The 18,692-nt window shown below is 41.4% G+C and overlaps 1 long non-coding RNA gene across 1 annotated transcript; it reads right to left on the bottom strand.

Moving 5' to 3' along the window:
* Nucleotides 1–18,162: 18,162 nt before the first annotated feature.
* On the bottom strand, nt 18,163–18,588 carry LOC120235711. The gene is made up of 2 exons (XR_005529488.1): nt 18,508–18,588; nt 18,163–18,277 (listed from the first exon to the last, which is right to left on the bottom strand). It is a non-coding gene; the product is annotated as an uncharacterized LOC120235711 (long non-coding RNA).
* Nucleotides 18,589–18,692: the final 104 nt, after the last annotated feature.

The raw sequence follows: 18,692 nt of genomic DNA on the forward strand, positions 1-18,692 counted from the left end.
AGAGCTCACATCAGAAATGAGGCGTGGGGGGCAGGGATAGTATGTGGAAGAGAGGAGTCCAGCTTGTCCTAGAGGAGGCCAATACCAACAATATCAGCTAGGAGAGGCTTCGATCCTGTGAAAGGAGATACTGAGGACAGATCTGAGACCTGGTGGATCAGAACACGGGCTACTGGGTAATTGAAAGGAATATTCATGAAAACGGATGATTCATTGGGTCACACAAAAGAATTTCAGTAACTTTAAAAACAGCAATAGCACGAGCAACATTCTCTGATCACAAATCAATAAAATTATAAATTAATAGCAAATCAAAAGCAAAAAGGGGGCTCCTGGGTGGCTCAGTCAGTCAAGCATCCGACTTTTTTTTTTTTTAATGTTTATTTAGTTTTGAGAGAGGGGCAGAGAGAGGGAGAGAGAGAGAGAGAGAGAGAGAGCGCGCGAGCGAGCGCTTGAGTAGGGGAGGGGGAGAGAGACAGGGAGACACAGAATCCAACACAGGCTCCAGGCTCTGAGCTGTCAGCACAGAGCCTGACGTGGGGCTTCAATCCCTGAGCCATGAGATCTTGACCTGAGCCAAAGTCAGATGCTTAACCAACTTAGCTACCCAAGCACCTCTTTTTTTTTTTTTTTAATGTTTATTTATTTTTAAGAGAGAGAGACTGAATGCTAACCAGGGAGGGGCAGAAAGAGGGAGACTCAGAATCTGAAGCAGGCTCCAGGCTCTGAGCTGTCAGCACAGAGCCTGATGCAGGGCTCGAACTCACAGACTGTAAGATCATGCATGACCTGAGCTGAAGTCAGACACTTAATTGACTAAGCCACCTAGGCACTGCTAAAAACAATTATTTTTAAATGGCAAAAACCCCTGCCAATTTAAAGAACTGTGTATTAAGCAACTCATGGGCCAATAAGGCAATATAAGCTAAAATTGCAGAATTTTATGAAATAGTAATAATGAAAGCAGCTTATCTGAAGCTATAAGATACTGCAAAAGAAGTTGTTAGAAGGAAATATATTACATGAAATACCTGTATCAGTAAAATTACACATCAATTAAAGGGGCACCTGAGTGCCTCAGTCAGTTTAGCATCTGACTTTGGCTCAGTTCATGATCTCATGATTGGTGAGTTTGAGCCCCACATGGAGCCTTATATTAAGCCCTGCATGGAGCCCTGCTTTGGGCTCTGCCCTCAGCACAGAGCCCGCTTTGCTTCCTCTGTCTCCCTTTCTCTCTGCCCCTCCCTCCTCTCCATTCAAAAACAAACATTAAAAGAAGCTAAAAATACGAAAGCCAAAAGAAAGCAGAACAAAGATACAGATAGAAGCAGAAATTAATGAGTTAGAAAAATATGAACAGAAAAATATGTAAAAAGAATAAATAAATTCAACCATATGTTCTTAAAAAAATCTAATCAATCCAAACAATCAAAAAGTCAAACCATCAGCTAACCTTGAATCAGGAACAAAAAAGAAAAGGCATAAATAGAGAAGATAAGAACTGACAGAGAGGAAATAGCCACTGAAACAGAAGAAAAATTAAAAATCTTAAGCTACTACTTTTCCTAAGTCTAGACCAACACCCTTGAAAACCAAAGATGATTTCCTAGGAGAATATCATTCACCAAAATTGACCCTGGTAAACATAAAATTTTAAACAAATGAAAGGATTACTGCTCAAAAGACACAAGACCCAGATGGATTCATAGGAGGATTTCCTAAACCTTCCAAGTTACTTAGAATGTTCCAGAGTGTGGAAAAGGGAAACTCCCACATTGTATTTAAGTAGTCACATGCATGTAAAGAAACCAAGAGGAATAAACAGTCTGTGACATTTATTGACATATTTATCATTTCCGATGCTCTGAAGATTCAAGTTTCCATCTGGTTCCAGGCAAGAAAAGAGGAAATGAAAAGGAGAGAAAGCAAAGCTTTTTCTAGATATCTTTGGCAGAATTTTCCTATGTCTCACTGGCCAGAAAACTTTGGTGTTGTTTTTAGCTGGGCATGTTGCCTTCCCAAACAAATTCAAGGTTAATAAAGAAGAAAAGGAGAATAGTCCTTAGGCAGGAAAAAGCAGTCACTGCTAAGGTCCACCCTGCTGGCTATCCATCCTCCTATAGGTAGAATATACACCCGCCCTAATGGGGATGGTGCCAACGTCTCATCCAGACATTGCATCCATCTCAAAAGCCCAGATCTGTAGCCAGTCAATAGTTTTCTCCATGTAACCCTGATGTGGATCCTGAGTCCAATAATCTACAAACTAAAAGGCAAGTTATCTTTCCCCAACATATTCCATATATAATAGTGGAGAAGGAATGAAATACAACTCCCACACAGGAAAGGGAAGGATGGGAAGTACATCTACAGCAAATACCAGATGCTACTAGAGAGGAGTGGCCAGGACTCCCTCCCAGACAGTAATTTCCTTACTCAACCAACTGACTCTCTGAGAGGATATCCTCCTTTGCTTGTGGTCTATGGTCTAAGTTCCATCTTCTTTGCAGATGACTTCTTGCTCATTATCCTCTCTCAATCGTATGTGAGGTGAACTTTGGGGAGGAGCCCTGTTCTATTATGTGTGTTCAGGGGTGTGGGCCGTAAAACGATAAGGTGTTGCTGGCCAGATTCTTAGAGTCTCATTTTTGGTGATATGCTTCCCTCAAAAATGTTGTAAGCTTTCTATTTATCTCTTATTCAGTTCTATGTGTGAGAGTAGCCACAGCCAAAACACCTATACAGCCATCACATCCATCTATCTATCTATCTATCTATCTATCTATCTATCTATCTATCATCTATCATCTATCTATCTAGTTACATCCAAGTTAGTTAGCATATAGTACAATAATGATTTCAGGAGAAGAATCCAGTGCTCATCCCAACAAGTGTCCTCCTTAATGCCCCTTGCCCATTTATCCCATCCTTCCCACCCCAAACCCTCCGGCAACCCTCAGTTTTTTCTCTGTATTTAAGAGTCTCTTAACTAACTTGACAATAAACTATTTGTTAAAAAAAAAAAAAAAAAAAAGAGTCTCTTATGTTTTGTCCTCTTCCGTTTTTATTTTTGCTTCCCTTCTGTTATGTTCATCTGTTTTGTATCTCAAATTCCACATCAGTGAAGCCATAGGTTATTTGTCTTCCTCTGACTGACAAATTTCACTTAGCATAATACCTTTTAGTTCCATGTTGCTGCAAATGGCAAGATTTCATTCTTTTTGATCACCAAGTAATATTCCATTGTATATACATACTACATCTTCTTTATCCATTATAGCCATGGTCTTTAAATCTGAAAGGCCTCCTCTATGACCATCTGGCCTCTGTGTTCTGTCCTATCCCTCTAACCTTCAACTTAATGTGTACTAATTTGAGACCACTGAAAACAAAAGGCTCTAGTGGGAAGAGACACTTCACAGCCCTCACTTCTTCTGTTGAATGGTTTTTCTTAAAGGACGGTACTTAGGAAAGATCCAGAATACCAATCTCATCTTCTTCTAAGCTATTGCTTGGCAGCCCACCTATTTAGAGAACAGAAAGAACAAGCTCGTTCAGCCCTGCAAATCTCCAAATTATGAGAGGCTCCTTCAAAGATTTGCAGGCCTTAGGCATAGTGTTTTTCCTTAGTGGAGGAGCTCTGTAAACAAGAATTTCCTTCCCTTTTTCCTTTAGCCTGGAAAACTAGTACATTGGTCTCTTTCAGGACTTTGTTGAAAGTGGAATGAAATCACCTTCAAGTGCTAACATTCTGAATTATTCCAGCTATTTCCCCTAACACAACAGACTTGGTTGGCATGTGGGGTATCTTCCACAGAAAAGCAAATTGACCAAATGTTTCACCACTGCATCATGAGGTCATGAGCATTCCAATCTGCAATATCTGTATTCTCACAGCCCAAGGCCCTATCTCTACCACACTACTGAGTCCATATTTCATGGACAGAATTCTCTAAGTGACTGCATTTGGCTGCATTTTACAGAAACCTAACACAGTGGCTAACTCAATAAGGGGTTCGCTTTTTTCAAGTTATGAAGAGTCTGGGGTATGTAGTCCAGAGCTGGTACAGCTGCTCAAAGAATCAGGCTCATTCTATCTTCTTATTTTTTTTTTTTTAACGTTTATTTATTTTCGAGACAGAGCATAAGCTGAGGAGGGGCAGAGAGAGAGGAAGACTCAGAATCTGAAACAGGCTCCAGGCTCTGAGCTGTCAGCACAGAGCCTGATGTGGGGGCTTGAACCCACGGACCACGAGATCATGACCTGAGCTGAAGTCAGATGCTTAACCGACTGAGCCACCCAGGTGCCCCTATCTTTTTATTTATTATTTTTTAATTTTAGAGACTGAGAGAGTGGGGGGGGAGGAGAAGGGGGAGGGAGAGAGAGGAGGAGGGGGAGGGGGGGGGAGAGAGAGAGAGAGAGAGAGAGAGAGAGAGAGAGAGAGAATCTAAAGCAGGCTCCACACTTAGCACAGAGCTCGATGTGGGGCTCAATCCCATGACTATGGGATCATGACCTGAGCTGAAATCAAAGTCAGACTCTTAACTGATTGAGGCACCCAGGTGCCCCAGGCTGCTGCTGCTTCTTTTGCTATCCTTAGTATCTTTTGGCTTTATAATCACAAATTGGCGGTCATTCTTCTGGATATTGTATCTGCTCTGCAGGCAGGAAGAGAGGGGTAGAGGAAGGCAGAATGTATGTGCCAGTTGAGTCTGCCTTCTTTTTTTTTAATCAGGAAATTGATCACTTTTCCAGAATCAATATTCTTAGTGAGTTTCATTTGCATCTTAGTGGCCACATGCCACCCTTAGGTCCAGGGGAAAATGGGGAGATGAATATTCTTAAACTATGAGTAAACTGGAGGTTCTGTAAGTAAGGAAGGAGAATAGATATTGGATAGTCAACGGAGTCTGCTGGACCAATGCAAAATGTACAAGAAAAGGAATACCTTGGCTCAAGTAACTGAAAAGTCCACAGGTTGTGCTTGCTTGATCCAATACCTTAGAGAAATCACCAAGAATCCAGTTTCTCTTTAGCTTTCCAGTCTGTCTTCTTCCGTCTCAGAATAATCTGAGGTTGACTCCTCTTGTGGTCCTCAGATGGCTCCCAGGGCTACAGGCTTTCTCATTCATGCCCACTAGGAAATGGAGAGTATCAGGATCCCAGCACTTGCAACTAACATGCTCAACCCATCACTGGGCTCAGGGGACGGAGTGTGCTGATTGCTCTGCCTGGGTGGAAAGCTCCGAACCTAGATTTGGGGTGGAATCATCCCAGGAGCTGTATGGGGGGAGAAAAGGCAAGTCTCTGAAGTAACAATGACAGCATTCATTTGTCTAAGCACTGGTGGAGAAGAGGGAGGCTTGGCCCAAGGTCATATCTTGTCCAGTTCCAATGGCAGATCTGTTTTTACTGTGAAGGTCTTGAAAGCACACTCTTGTTATTCCCAGTCCCCATCTCTCACTCTGGTGCTCTAATTCCAGCTCACCATGCAGCCTTCTGATTGTGTTTGACTTCCCAAACTCTATTCTTAGAGGGAGATACCCTAATCAGAGACTGGAATGCATGGGAATTCTGGTTCACAGCGTGAACTAACACATCAGCATTCTGGGTTTTATAGTAATTTCTCACTCACTGTACCTGCAAAAGCTCCTTTCTGAGCCTATGTGGCTGAGAATCCGACCCCGAAGTCCTGGTGTTTCCAAGATATCTGAAAACGTGGGAGTCTATCAGCAACCAGTCACTGTCATGTGTCTAGTCCTTCACCTGCTCAGGGTATTTATTTGAGGCTTCATTGGATTCAGTGTCTTATGCTGGAATCCTACTGTATTATTCCTGATGTTACTAAGGCTGGGTTTGAGCTGATGCAAAATTCTTTTTTATTTTCAGGATCTCTTGCTGGGAGCTTCATGACCTGCCTAGCTGCCCGTCTGATCCAACAGAAGAACCCTATGAGGCACAAACTTAAATCTTACATGAACAGACAGTTCAGAAAAGAGGATATTCAAATATTCATAGGAAAACGTATTCACGTTCATTAGTCATGAGGGATATATAAATTAAAGCCAAAATGTGGGGTGCCTGGGTGGCTCAGTCGGTTAAGCATTTAGCCGCAGCTCAGGTCATGATCTCGCAGTTCGAGTTTGAGCCCTGCATCGGGATCTGTGCTGAGAGCTCAGAGCCTGGAGCCTGCTTCTGAGTCTCCCTTTCTCTTTCCCTTCACTAATAATCTGTCTGCCTCTCTCAAAAATAAACATTAAAATATTTAAAAAACCAAAATGAGATACTACTACCTACCCACTGGAATGACTAAAATTAAAAAGTCTGACAATACCAAGTGTTTACAAGAAAGTAGAGAAAGTGGGATTCATACATTTCTCCTGGGAGTGTAAATTGGTATATCTACTTGGGAAGTCTGTTTGGCAACACGTATGAAGCTGAACATAAACTTATCCTATATCTATATCCACTTTTCCTATGTATCCTATATATCTTATACACACTTACCATAACTATGTGTATGAGAGAAATGCATACGTATGTTCATCCAAAGAATGATGCATAGGAATATTCACTGCAGTACCATTCTTAATAGTTCTGACTGGGAAATACCCCAAATAGTTGAATTAGTAAATACATTGTATGAGATTCATATCATCTATACAATTAAGAACTGCAAATCAAGAAACTACTTCTATTCATAGCAACAGGAGAAAATCTTGTTAACACGTGGTTATTTATTTATTTTTTTTTAAATGTTTTATTTATTTCTAGGAGAGAGAGAGAGACAGCGTGAGCAGGGGAGGGTCAGAGAGAGAGGGAGTCACAGACTGAAACAGGCTCCAGGCTCCGAGCAGGCAGACAGCACAGAGCCCGACGCGGGGCCCGAACCCACGAACCGCGAGATCATGACCTAAGCGAAAGTCGGACACTTAACCAACTAAGCCACCCAGGCGCCCCAACACGTGGTTAAATGAAAGAAGTCAGACACAAAAGACCATATATGGTATGTTTCCATTTAGTAGAAGTTCAAGAGTAAGCAAAAACTAATCTACGGTGTTAAAAATCAAGAAAATGGTTATCTTTGGGGGAAGAGGTGAGTAATGACTAGAAAGAAGCAGGCAAGATGCTTCCAGTGTTCTGGTTTTTGATCTGGGTGGTGGTTATATGGATATGTTCACTTAGTGAAAATTTATCAAGTTGTACAACTCTAATCTGTACCCTTTTCTTGGTTGGTATCTGGAGGTTCATCTGACAGACAGCTACCTAGTCTGTCTGCTAGGCCTCTCCTAGGGCAGTTCAGGAAAATCAGCTCTGCAACATGTGCCTGTCATCCTCCTCAGGACAGTCCAGGCATGTTCTCATGGTGATGGCAAGGTGCAAAAAGGGTAGCTCCCAATTTCAAGTCCATATAAAGCCTCTGCTTCCATCAGAGCTGTTAGCATTCCACTGGCCAAAGCAAGTCAATGGTGGAAACTGGAATCAAGGGGCAGGCAGCTTACTCTACTGATGGTGGGCAGGCATTGCACAGTTACATGGTAAAGGGCACGGATACAGGGATGAAGAATTGGGCCATGAACACAATCTTCCACGGTGCAAGAAAAAGAAGCTTGAAGTTAATGACAATACAGTGAAACACAAACAATAATTGAGAGAAGTACAGGGTGCTTTAAGGGCACAGAAAAGGGAATGTGTCATGTTTTATCTCATATTCATATTATTCATGAAAAAATTTATGCATGGATATATCCTTTCCAGACTATGAACTTCTTGAATATGCTTCATTTTCACATTTTCCACAGCTCCTGGCATAATGCCTTGCATAAAATAGGCACTTGAACATTTGTGAAATTAATGTTCAGCCATAAAGGTAGTCCTATTTATTTCAAGCTCCAGAGGAAAAAAGAACCCCACATATCCGGTAATACCTGTCTTTATAATTTATAGTCTTTTCAGTGAGCTCATAATCTCCATTCATAGAATAGTCTCCTGTTAAGTGAAGGGTTGGAGAAGTTCCAGCCCAATGACTGATGGCTGGGATCATTCAAATTTTGATGTGTTCCTTTTTTGGGCGGGTTCATGGTGATGGGGGTCTTCTTCTTTTTTTAAATTGTGGTAAAATAGATGTAACATGAAATTTACCATCTTAACTTTTTTTAAGGGTGCAGTCAGTGCATTAAGTACATTCATATTACTGCACAACTACCACCACCATTCATCTCTAGAAAGTAACATTCCCAAACTGAAACTCTACACATTAAACAATAACTCTCCACTCTCCCTGCCCCCCACACCCTGGAAGCCACCATTTTACTTTCTCTTTTATTAAAAAAATTTTTTTATGAATATAATTTATCATCAAAGTGGCTTATATACAACACCCAGTGCTCATCTCAACAAGTGCCCTCCTCAATGTCCATCACCCATTTTCCCTCTCCCCCACTCCTCATCCACCCTTAGTTGGTTCTCTGTATTTGTGGTTTGCCTCCCTCTGTTTGTATCTATTTTTCCCCCTTCCCTTCCCCTCTGGTTTTCTGTTTAGTTTCTCAAGATCCACATATGAGTGAAAACATATGATATCTGTCCTTCTCTGACTGACTTATTTCACTCAGATAATACCTTCCAGTTCCATGCACATTGCTGCAAATAGCATGATTTCATTCTTCTCATTGCTAAGTAGTATTCCATTGAATATATAAATCACATCTTCTTTATCCATTCATCAGTTGATGGACATTTAGGCTTTCCATAATTTGGTTATTGTGGAAAGCACTGCTATGAACATTGCGGTACATGTGACCCTATGCATCAGCACTTCTGTATCCCTTGGGCAAATTCCTAGTATTGCTATTGCTATTGCTGGGTCCTAGGGTAGCTCTATTTTTAATTTTTTGAGGAACCTCCACACTGTACAGAGTGTACTTTCTGTCTTTATGCATGTGACTATTTCAGGTACCTGAAATAGTGAGACAGTCTCTTTGTGACTGAATTATTTCAATAGCATAATGTCCTCAAGAATCATCCATGTTGTAGTATATGTCAGAATTTCCTTCCTTTTTAAGGCTGAATAATATTCCATTGTATATACATACTACATTTTGTTTAGCCATTCACCTGTTGATGAACACTTGGGTTTACCTTTTGGCTATTATAAAGTGATGTGCTCCTTTTACAACTTCTACCTAGGTATGGGAACCAGCACTGTGTAAACACTCTATAACTAGCTTGCTAACAGCATGCCCTGTCCCCATGTTCTCCTGTAGACCGGCCCCAACCACCATGCCCTCAACAGGAGTCCATCCAAAGCAGAACCATAAGCTGGGCAGTGTGCAAGCAGCCTCAATAGGTCAGCACCACAGCAGGGGTGGGGGAATGATAACCACACACCACACATAGCAGTGGGGTGGGGCAGACATCTGGTCTGACTGCAGGCCCTACCCATTAATGAAAGATTTTTCAGGGGACAATACAGGGAAAATGCCCTGAAGTTTGGTGCTACTGCATTTCTGGCAAACACTTGGTCTGACTCACTCAAGCCCAAGAAGGTAACCCCAGATTTGCCCACTAACAATACAGGGACCAAAACCTGTTCACAACAAGCAAAGAGAGCAATTGCAGGCAACTGGACTAAAGGCAAAGATGGCTCAGCCACAACAGTAGGGCGTATGCAACACATGTAGGAGACATCTTAGAAGTGCCAGGTTCTGGTAAATAGGGGCCACTGCACTATGGGGTACCACAGAACCTCTTCTTCATAAGGTCACTACTTGCAAGAGGAGATTTAGATGACTTTCCCAACACTTAGAAACAGACACAGAGAGTTAGACAGAATGAGTAGATGAATATGTCCCGAATGAAAGAACAGGACAAAATCACAATAAGAGAACTAAATGAAACAGAGTTAAGTAATATGCCTGATATAAAATTTAAAGTAGTAGTCATAAACACACTCAGTGGACTTGAGAAAAGAATGGAGGACCTCAGTGAGACCCTCAACAAAGAGAGAGAAAACAAACATAAAAAAGAACCAATCAGAGATGAAGAATTGAATAACTGATATTAAAAGTATACAAGATGGAATAAATAGTAGACTAGAGGAAGCAGAAGAACAGATCAGCAATCTGGAGGAGAGTAATGGAAAGGAATCAAGCTGAAGGGGAGAGAGAAAAAAGTATAATAAAAAATGAAAACAGATTAAGGGAACACAGTGATACCATCAAGCACAATGACATTTGCATTGTAGAGATCCCAGAAGGATTAAAGACAGAAAAGGTGACAGAAAATGTATGTGAAGAAATTATAGCTGAAAACTTCCGGAATCTGGGGAAGGAAGCAGAAATCCAGATCTAGGAGGCACAGAGAGTCCCCAACAAAATCAACACAAGGAGGTCCATACCAAGACACATAGTAATTAAAATAGCAAAAGCACTGATAAAGAGAATTTTAAAAGCAGCAAGGAAAAAAGAAGACAGTTACATAGAAGGAAACTTCCATAAGGCTATCAGCTGGTATTTCAACAGAAACTGTAGGTCAGAAGGGAGTGGCAGATATATTCAAAGTGCTAAAAGAAAAAACCTGCAACCAAGAATACTCTACCCAGCAAGACTATCATTCAGAATAGAAGGGGAGATAGAGAATTTCCCAGACAAACAAAAGTTAAAAGAATTAATTACCATTAAGCCACCCTTGCAAGACATGTTAAAGAAGGTTCTTTGACTGGAAAGGAGAGACAAGAAGCAGGAGTATGAAAAGTAGGAAGCACAAAAGCAGTAAAAATTAAGTATCCATAAAAATCGGTCAAGTAATTCACAAAATAAAAAGATGTAAAGTATGACACTATATACCTAAAACATGGTGAGAACAGGAGTACAATTTTAGTGCTTTCAGAATGGGTTCATACTTAAGCAACCATCAACTTAATATAGACAGCTATATGCATAAGATGCTATATATAAACCTAATGGTAACCACAAATCAGAAACTGGTAACAAATATGCAAAAAATAAAGAGAAAGGAATCCAACTATATCACTGAAGAAAGCCAGCAAACCATGAGAAGAGAGCATGAGAAGAAAGGAACAGAGAACTACAAAAACAACCATATACAAGTACCAAAATGGCAGTAAGTATATACCCATCAATAATTTGAATGTAAATGGACCAAATGCTCCAATCAAAAGATATAGGTGGTGGAATGTATAAAAAAGCAAGACCCATCAGTATGCTGCCTACAAGAGACTCATTTCGCACCTAAAGACACACACAGACTGAAAGTGAAGGGATGGAAAAGCATTTATCATGCAAGTGGAAGTGAAAGCCAGGGTAGCAATACTTAGACAAAATAAACTTTAAAACAGGGATTGTAATAAGAGACAAAGAAGAACACTACATAATCATAAAGGGAACAATCCAACAAGACATAACAATTATAAATATTTATGCACCCAACGTGGAAACACGTGAATACATAAAGCAGCTAATAACGGACATAAAGGAAGTAATCGATAGCAATACAATAATAGTAAGGGACTTTTAACACCTTACTTAGATCAATGGATAGATCATCCAAACAAAATTCAACAAGGGAACAGTGAATGACACACTGGACCAGATGGATCTAACAGATATATTTAGAACATTCTATTGTTCTGAATACAGGGGAATACACATTCTTTTCAAGTGTACATGTAACACTCTCTAGAATAGATTACATGTTAGGCCACAAAACAAGTCTCAACAAATTCAAAAAGACTGAAGCCATTCCATGCATCTTTTTGGGCCATTATGCTATGAAGCTAGGCATTGACCACAAGAAAAAAATCTGAAAAGAACACAATACATGGAGATTAAATAACGTGCTACTAAACAATGAACAAATACCAAGAAATCAAAGATGAAATTAAAAAAATACATGGAGACAAATGAAAATGAAAACAGAATGGTCCAAAATCTTTGGGAAGCAGCAAAAGCTGTTATAAAAGGGAAGTTTATAGCAATATAGGCCTACCTCAAGAAGCAAGAAAATTCTTAAGTAAACCACCTTACCTTTCACCTAAAAGAAGTAGAAAAAGAAGAACAAACAGAACCCAAATCCAGCAGAAGGAAGGAGATGATAAAAATTAGAACAGAAATAAATACAAACTAAAAACAACCCCAAATTGAACAGATCAATGAAACCAGGATCAACAAAATTTATAAGCTTTTAGATACACACACATACACACACCCCAAAGAGAGGGTGCAAACAAAATCAGAAGTAAAAGAGGAGATATAACAACAGGCACCACAAAACCACGAAGGATTATAGGAGACTATTATGAAAAATTATATGACAAACTGGGTAACCTAGAATAAATACATTCTTAGAAACATATACCCTCCTGGGGCACCTGGGTGGCTCAGTCAGTTAAGTGTCTGATTCTTGATTTCAGCTTAGGTCATGATCTTAACATGGTTGTGAGAGATCAAGTCCTGCGCTGGGCTTCATGCCGGGCACAAAGCCTACTTAAGATTCTTTATTTCCCTTCCTTCTACCCCTGCCAATCTCTCTCAAAGAAAAAAAAAAGAAAAGAAAAGAAAAAGCTATGTTCTCAAAGACAAGTTGAGCATACAGGGAAATATTCAAATTCAGTGAAATATACAGCTTACTAAATGCGTGTAGAATAATCCAAATTTTGTTGAATATGCGTATTTATTCAATATGATCACATTTTTAGAAGCATAAAACAAGTTTACAGTTGTCATCTATTAATGATAGGTTCATCTTAAAACACAACAAATTTGGAGGGTATATGCTACCAGATATCAAGACTTACTCAGAAACTGAAGAAATCAAGTCATATGCTATTGGCATAGGGATAGGAAAATACACCACTGAGACAGAATAGTCAGAAATTGGCCCACAGAAAACAGTCACCTTATTTATGACAAAGCTGCCACTGAAATTCAGTGGGGACAGGATTAAAAAAAAAAAAAAAAAGTAGTGCTGGATCAATTGATACTCACATGGAAAATAAAAACCTTGATTCTTAGCTCACTTCCCACATAAAAATGAATTTGAAATTAATCAGACTTAATGTGAAAGATATTTTTAAAAGTTTTTGGTTCTTCCCAAATATGGCTGTTCTTTTTTCATCACATCTTACTCTTTCCTAAAGCCTTAATATCTTTAATAAATTGTATCTTGCTTATTTTGTGTCTTCTGTCCATTTCTTAAATGGATTGTTTGTTTTTTGGGCATCAATAAGTTCTTTATAGATTTTAGATACTAACCTTTTATCTCATACATCATTTGCAATTATCTTCTCCCATTCTGTAGGCTGCCCTTTAGTTTTGTTGGTTGTTTCCTTTGCTGTGCAGAAGCTTTTTACCTTGAAGTCCCAATAGTTCATTTCTGCTCATTTCCTTCTGACAGTGTTGGTACAGCTGAAGTCAAAGATGTTGTTGCCTATGTTCTCCTCTATGATTTTGATGATTTCCTTCTTACATTTAGGTCTTTCATCTGTTTTGAACTTATTTTTGTGTATGGTGTAAGAAAGTGGTCCAGTTTCATTCTTTTGCAGGTTGCTGCCTCGTTTTCCCAACACTATTTCTTTTTTTTTTTTTTATGTTTTATTTTATTTCTAGGAGAGAGAGAGACAGCGTGAGCAGGGGAGGGTCAGAGAGAGAGGGAGTCACAGACTGAAACAGGCTCCAGGCTCTGAGCTGGCAGTCAGCACAGAGCCCGACGAGGGGCTCGAACCCACGAACCGCGAGATCATGACCTAAGCGAAAGTCGGACGCTTAACCGACTAAGCCACCCAGGCGCCCCTTCCCAACACTATTTCTTGAAGAGACTGTCTTTTTTTCCATTGGATAGTCTTTCCCTTTGTCAAAAGTTAGTTGACAATATAGTTGTGGGTTATCTTGCTCATTTTATTTCCCTTTTTATTTTTATTTTTTAAAATTTATTTTAGAGAGAAAGAGCAAGCAGGGGAGGGGGCGGGGGGGAGAGAGAGAGAGAGAGAAAGAAAGACAGAGAGAGAGAGAGAGAGAGAGAGAGAGAGAGAGAGAGAATCCCAAGCAGACTCCATGCTCAGTGCAGAGCTCGATGTGGGGCTTGATCCCATAACTCCAGGATCATGACTTGAGCCAAGACTAACAGTCGGACACTCAACCAACTGAGCCATCCAGGCGCTCCTTATTTCCCTTTTTAGAATTGACTTCCTGGGAAGCCTGGTGGCTCAGTCGGTTAAGCGTCCAACTTTGGCTCAGGTCATGATCTCACGGTTTGTGGGTTCGAGCCCTGCATCAGGCTCTGTACTGACAGCTTGGAGCCTGAAGCCTGCTTCAGACTCTGTGTCTCCCTCTCTCTCTGACCCTCCCCCGCTCATGCTGTTTCTCTCTCAGAAATAAATAAAATATTTTTAAAAATTAAAAAAAATTGACTTCCTGGGGCGCCTGGGTGGCTTAGTCAGTTGAGCGTCCGACTTTTGCTTAGGTCATGATCTCGTGGTTCGTGAGTTTGAGCCCCGCGTCGGGCTCTGTGCTGACTGCCAGCTCAGAGCCTGGACCCTATTTCAGAGTCTGTCACTCCCTCTCTCTCTGACCCTCCCCTGCTCGCGCTGTCTCTCTCTCTCCTTGAAATAAAAATAAAAAAATATTAAAAAAAAAAATTGACTTCCTAATACCTGAAATTTTTGGTGGTGTGACTCTTTTTCGTTCTTCTGCTCTTTCTTACAACAGCTTATTTCCATGAATATTTGCTAATTCTTTCTGTGAAATCTTCAGCTTAGCTTTCTTCTTTCTTGTTGGATGGCATGGGTTTTGGTAATGTTGCTCTGAAGAGGATTCGTATTTGCTCTACCAAGAGCCCCAGAACCATTGTATATAAATTCTTTCTAAATAAAGTGGACTTAACAAAACTTGAGGTAATACTTAATCAAGAGAACACTCTGAGCAACCTGATTTTATTTTCATTTCTGTAGTCTACATTTTTTAATGCAATAGATCTGGGCTTTGCTTTTTAAAAAAAATTTAATGTTTATTTTTGAGAGACAGAGAGTGAGTGGGGGAAGGACAGAGAGAGAGGGAGCCACAGAATCTGAAGCAGGCTCCAGCCTCTGAGCTATCAGCGCGAACTCACAAACTGTGAGACCATGACCTGAGCTGAAGTTGGACACTTGACCAACTGAGCCACCCAGGCGCCCCATACTACTTTTTGTAAAAGAATAAACTAGATGAAAATGTTTTAATTGAAGACACTCAAATAACCTGTTATTTGCCTTTCCCCTCCTCATTACATAGCAGAGTTCAGCCTCATCAACTTAAGTCAGCCACCCAGCTACAAAGTTTCTCTTTGACACCAGAATCTTGAGTCTCTTAAATTATATATTCACTGGACATCATATACTACTATTACTGTATGTTAAAATGAAGATCCTATGACCCATTTTTGATGTTTCTGGGAAAGGTTGACCATGAACTCTCACAAATTATAGACCTGGGGTTTCAAATTCTAAGGTAAGACTATTCTTTCACACATCAGCTCTCCTTTTACTATCCTGCCCTCCAAGCCAAGCAGAGAGAACTTTTCCGGTCTTCTCTTAGGGCTGACGCATGGTTTTTTGTTTTGGTTTTTTCGTTTGCTCTTTGACACAGGGTGCAAAATTTTTAAAGGCTTCAATTTCATGTAGTGATGTCAGTTTCTATGTCTGAGGGGCTCAGCCTTTTGATGTTAAAACCCTCCAAGCAAGGTTTCCAGGACCATTGCCTTCTTTCCAGTTGCCCCTTCATTCCTGGTGTCTGAGGATTTCCCATTTCTCCTGTGACCACAGCTATGTGATTTTTAAGAAGTGTATTATTTTACACATTTGTTTGTAGTGGGAGTATCTACAGACGATTTTCTCTTGCTATCTTGCTGGAAATCCTCATATGAATTTTAGAAACAAAAAAGTTGTTTTAAAAATGCAGCCCCATTTAAAAATGCATGGAGCCTGCTTGGGATTCTCTCTCTCTCCCTCTGTCCCTCCTCAGCTCTCATTCTCTCTCTCAAAATAAATAAATACAAAATAATTCAAACGCTGAGGTGCCTGGGTGGCTGAGTCAGTCAAGTCCGACTCTTGACTTCAATCCAGGTCATGATCTCACAGTTATGAGACAGCCCCACATCAGGCTCTGTGCTAGGTGTGGACCTTGAGCTCGCTTAAGAGTCTCTCTCCCTATGGGGTGCCTGAGTGGCTCAGTCGGTTAAGCATTTGACTTTTGGCTCAAGTCACAATCTCACTGTTCATTGAGTTCAAGCCCTGCATCAGGCTCTGTGGCGACAGCTCAGAGCCCAGAGCCTGCTTCGGATTCTGTGTCTCCCTCTCTGTCTGCTCCTATCCCTTTCACGCGTACTCTCTCTCTCCCTTGAGAATAAATAGACATTAAAAAGAAATTTAAAGATTCTTTCTCCCTTTCTTAAAAAATAAGTTAATAATTAGTTTTAAAAAATGCAAATGTGCATACTGATAATTTGTTTTCCAATAGTTAATATTTGGGCCAAACAATTCCTTGAAGGTTTAAATGAACACTTGTTCATCAATTACCTACAGAAAACTAGTGAGGGTATTAATGTCTTCAAATATCAATTGGCTGAAGGACTGGGTCAGGACACTTCCGTTTTACTATATGTCTGGTCTTCCATCTTTATCTTGTGTCCAGGCTTCTAATTTTATCTAGAATCTGACCCTCACTTCTGAGCACAGCACCTACTTGCTAAACCGGTTCTGAAAGAACCTGTTTGGTCCTAGGTTATTCCTTCCTTCATTTGTTCATTTAATAATTTATTACAGGGGCGCCTAGGTGGCTCAGTTGGTTAAGTGTCTGACTTCGGCTCAGGTCATGATCTCACAGTTCTTGAGTTCGAGCCCTGCGTCGGGCTCTGTGCTGCCTGCCAGCTCCAAGCCTGGAGCCTGCTTGGGAGTCTGTTGTCTCCCTCTGTCTCTGCTCCTCCCCCACTCACATTCTGTCTCTCAAAAATGAATAAACGTTAAAAAACTAAAAAAAAATTTTTTTTAACATTACAGTGTTTCTGAACATTGTTAACGATTCAGAACTCAGGATTATCTCCTTTCCTGGGAGCAACAAAACCACAGCAAGGTGACCACCTTTGGTAAAGAGCTTTGGCCTGAATTATTCATTTGATATCTATTTATTATCACCTACTACGTGCCAGGCCCTGGTCAACTGCTGAAGATGAAGTGTAGGGTAGGAGAGTCATTGCTCCTTTCTCTATGGAGATGATAATGAAATCAGTCAAAACAAATTCATGAGCACCTAGTATATGCAGCTCCACTTTGAGGAAAACAAAATGAAGACACAGTTCCCGTCTTCTGCAGGCAGTTATAACACAGTATCGAACAAAATTTAATAAAACACTAAATTATGTGATTCAGGCGCAAATACGTTAGTAGACAGGAGAGGTGGGAGCCTAATGAGAGCTGGAGAGTTAGGATTTCTGAGACGTTATACCTAAAGATGGGTAGGGGGACTTTGGGGACAACAGACATAAGGGATGTGGCCTTCAGCCTTAAGACGGACGGACTTTCGGAAATCTCCCACATAACATATCAGAACAGCAGAGGAGTCCTTGCCTGCAGTGTTAGGCCCTTCCAGACCCTGCGGTTTGTCTGCTGTCCTCAGCCACGCCATCCTGCTCACTTCCTGCCCCAGTACCAGAACTGCATTGGGACGTTCTGGAATTAGGCTTTTACGTTTGCGCACACCAGAGTAGCCTCCAGCTGCCATGATCAACCTCATTCACTTATATTCGCCGGTTCTTTTGCTTTCCTTCCTCCCTGAATTCTTAAATAGACTCAGATTAAAAGTAGCCCCTCTTGTAGCGCCCGGGTGGCTACGCCGATTGAGCGTCCGAGTCTTTGATTTCGGCGCAGGTCGTGATCCCAGGGCCACAGGATCTGAGCTGAGCCCAAGATTCTCTCTCTCTCCCTTGCTCTGTCTCGCTCTAAGATTAAAAAAAAAAAAAGATAGCCTTCTTTAAGATTTCAGCGCTAATTCTAACTTCTGTGCAAACGCAAATCATTTCTAACCATGCATCTAAAACACGCAGTTTCTCTATTACAGTTCAGTGGGAATTCCCTTCCCCAAATCGATGCCACGAGACTGTTCTATAAACCTCACCGCAGCCGGTTGAAGCAAGCGTATCGGGATCCCGACTTAACAGCACCCCATCCACGAGCCCACGTTTACAGGGAGTCATCCTTCCGCTCCTGGTTTGCCTCCATTGGTAGACGGGCTGCGGGAAGCACAAAGGAGGATGCCTTCAAGGGAGAGCACTCGGTTTTCCACGGGAGGACCGCAAGGTACAGCTGGGCTTGCCTGAAGTGACCGCTAGGGAAAGCGGGGGGGAGGGGGAAAACGAGGGTCGGAGCAGGAGGGGACCCGGGTGGGCCTTCCCTCCTGCGGCGTCGCAACAACCCGGCGTTGTCGGCGGCTTCTGCTGCTTTCGGGGACCAAGCCACCCACCTGCCACGAGCCGCGCGCCCCGGAACGCCGACGGGCGCCGAATCTCTCGCAGGCGAAAGCCGCCGCGAAGCTCTTGCGCGGGAAATTTCAAGGGGCTCAGAGGCCACGCCCTCCCCAGAACCGGAAGCTTTGCAAGTAGCGCCGCCCGCAGGCCGGCGATTTAGAAGGGACAGGGCCGCCGCAGA

This window comes from Hyaena hyaena, unplaced genomic scaffold (assembly GCF_003009895.1).
Source record: "Hyaena hyaena isolate Hyena2069 unplaced genomic scaffold, ASM300989v1 scaffold_137, whole genome shotgun sequence".
In the NCBI taxonomy this organism is placed as follows: domain Eukaryota; kingdom Metazoa; phylum Chordata; class Mammalia; order Carnivora; family Hyaenidae; genus Hyaena; species Hyaena hyaena.